The 2,777-nt window shown below is 37.9% G+C and overlaps 1 long non-coding RNA gene across 1 annotated transcript in view; it reads right to left on the bottom strand.

Annotated features, from left to right (window-relative positions):
• LOC106522299 (uncharacterized) overlaps window positions 1-2,777 on the bottom strand; it is an 11,090-nt gene that overhangs the window by 7,344 nt on the left and 969 nt on the right. The gene's annotated exons all lie outside the window — the stretch shown is intronic.

Below are 2,777 nucleotides of genomic sequence, written 5' to 3'. Positions count from 1 at the left end.
ATTTTAGCTTTACGACTATTTGTAATTTTCTATCCGTTTACTGATGTTTCTTTTTTAAATTTTATCAAATCTTTTTTGTTTTGTTTTACTTGAAACAACAACAAAGTGTTTGGTCATTTTAAGTACTTTTATCAGTTTTTTATTTTCATGACATTTTGTGGAAGCAACAAAAAGAAATCTGCTGTAGCACCGTTTGCCATCCAAGCATTCATCAGTCTCCACTTAGTGCAAGAACTGAAGGTCAGCTTTGTGAAATAAGAAGCGGTCAACTTCAAAATTTAATTTCTACCTCCTCATTTCCAGGCTGCGACACAGATGTTAATACAACCGGCTTGTTTTATTTTATTTTTTATTTTTCTCACTGCACACTGCTGACATCTAACCAGCACCCGCAGTAACACGTCGTGATTCAAGTCTGTCCACTGAATTAGTGAGAGATCATTAATCATCKGTGGCCTGAGTCAAAACAGAGAATGAACTGAACAGATCAGAGGGTGASGGAAAAAAATGTAGGAGACGAAGTGAGGGGAATCATGTCAGCCTGCAGATTGAGACACAAGCTGTCGCCCACAGTCAGACTCTTCAGTTGTTGTCAGACGATCTGAGTGAAGTTGTCCTTTGAGTGTCAGCTTGTGATTTCAGCTCTTTGTGGACAGTTTTGTCTGATGCTAGTTTTATTTTGAGTATGATGTTTTATAACCTAATCAGAGTGCAGTGTCTTTTACAGAACAACATGGATAATGTAGCAGCATCATTACTAACAAAGTTTACACTGATGTGTCTGATGTAGGCGACTCTCTGCTACTACCACACCAATTTTTAACCCAATATTTATAACACTGACTGAGTTGCAGTTCTGCTAATGCTAACTAGCTGTGGCAGCCATCTTGAAWTACATTATTTAGATGTAGGTTACATCCACTGATTATGTTCTGAGAAATTCATTGAAATCTGTTGAACTTATTTTTGCCCTTTCGCCATCAGCTGTGAGCAATGATATCAGGCTAAATAACTATTATATGTCATTTTTAATGTAATGCTAAAAAGCAAAGATAACCAATCAGATGCTTGAATTTATTAAATTCAAATCCTGATTTACTGTTATTTTTATTTCAATTATTTTATTTTATTTTTTGTCATTTGTGATCAAGATCAGGAGGTTTTATCTTCTGGATGCACTAATGTTTATATAATTTTTCCATTACTCCAATCAATGTTGCCTTACATTTAAAGTTTTTTTTTCTCAAGTATGAGAGGTAAAAAAAAACTTCTCCTCTGTCTTCTTCCCTGCAAGTTAGCTGCAGGTWAAACACATTTTTATTTTGGCAGCAGCAGCAGCATCTCTGCTTTCATAAAGTGATTACTCTCATTCACAAACATCCACCTCTGAGCAGAGACTCCAGGAGAGCAGATCAGTCAGGAGTTTTCTTTTTTCTTTTTTTTTCTCCTTAGGATAAACTCAGTTTCCCATCAGAGTCTATCCAATTATACATCCCTGCCAGCCTCATTCAGAACGAGGTCACCTTAGCTCTTATCTCTTCCTCATCGACTGGGACTGAAAGCAGAATTTGATTGGTTGATAGTGTTTAAAGTGGTTGGTGGTAGTGATGCTTTTAGGGGAGGGGTTGGGAGAGGGGATGTAGGACCAGACGAGCAAAACAGCTGGAGCGTGAAAGCCAAAAAAAGGAGGTAGATGGTCTTTTGAGGGATTATTTGCTCAATGTTCTTGTTTAGTTGTTTTTTGTGTCGGTACAATTGCGTGTTTGGATTTACAAAGGGAACAAGAGAAAGATGAATCATAAGCTGTGCTCATAAAGCAAACACATACCAATAGTTGTATTTATGCATCCATGTGCCAATACCCATAATGGGCTAATAAAAGTATCATCCAAATTAAAAGCACATCATACACAGGTACATTCTGAACAGGGCTCCCAAAGCATCTATCTGTATTCTATGTTAATGATCAGTAGCTGCTCATGTGGYATTCAGTGAAAATGATTTTGACACCCCTGCTCTAGGATGAAAGGAAAGGTTAGGGTGTCCAGGGACAACCCATGCATCACAGCTCAAGTATGGTGTGAGTAGCTGCCACATGGTCACACACTTTACAGTAAAAAATAAAAATAAACAGATAGCAGTTCAGTAGCTACTTACTATGTTTGCAGTTTCAGTAGCCATGGTGATGGCGAGAGCACTTCGTTCAATACCACTATTTTAACAATTTTTTTTAATTTAAACCTTCACCTAACGAGTTCAGTGTCCTGCCCAAGAATACTTCAACACATTTCTGGGGAGGCTGGAGTTCAACCTTCAGTCCTTCAATAGAAAGACGACCCCCCATGTCACTGGACTAAAGCTACCCCTCTACTGTGGCCTAAATCTTTGTCTTCTCTAACCATAAAACATTTATCCAGATAGCAACATAGAATTTGGCTTRTTCTCGAGGTTGGCTGYAAATTTCACTGAAACTATGAAGCTTGAAGGCTTTTTTTTGGCACCCTTTAAGTCCATGACAATGTAAAAGATACTTCACTGTGCTCAGCCTGTGTCAAACTCATTTTCACACATGGCCACACGAGCATCGTAGTTGCCCTCAAAGGGCCACTTGTAATTAATTTTCACGTTTTGTGTTTAACTTCTATAAAACATGAAATGTGTTCTTCATCTAATTGCTAGGAATGAGCACTGCTAATAAACGGTAACTGAGCTCTACTTCGTATTTCCTGCATATAAACAGTTTTAATATGTCCTCTTATATACACTGGTGTACGGCT

Source organism: Austrofundulus limnaeus, unplaced genomic scaffold (assembly GCF_001266775.1).
Source record: "Austrofundulus limnaeus strain Quisiro unplaced genomic scaffold, Austrofundulus_limnaeus-1.0 Scaffold126, whole genome shotgun sequence".
NCBI classification, from domain to species: Eukaryota; Metazoa; Chordata; class Actinopteri; order Cyprinodontiformes; family Rivulidae; genus Austrofundulus; species Austrofundulus limnaeus.
The sequence above is the reverse complement of the archived record's forward strand: the minus strand, read 5'-3'. Positions and strand labels throughout refer to the sequence as shown.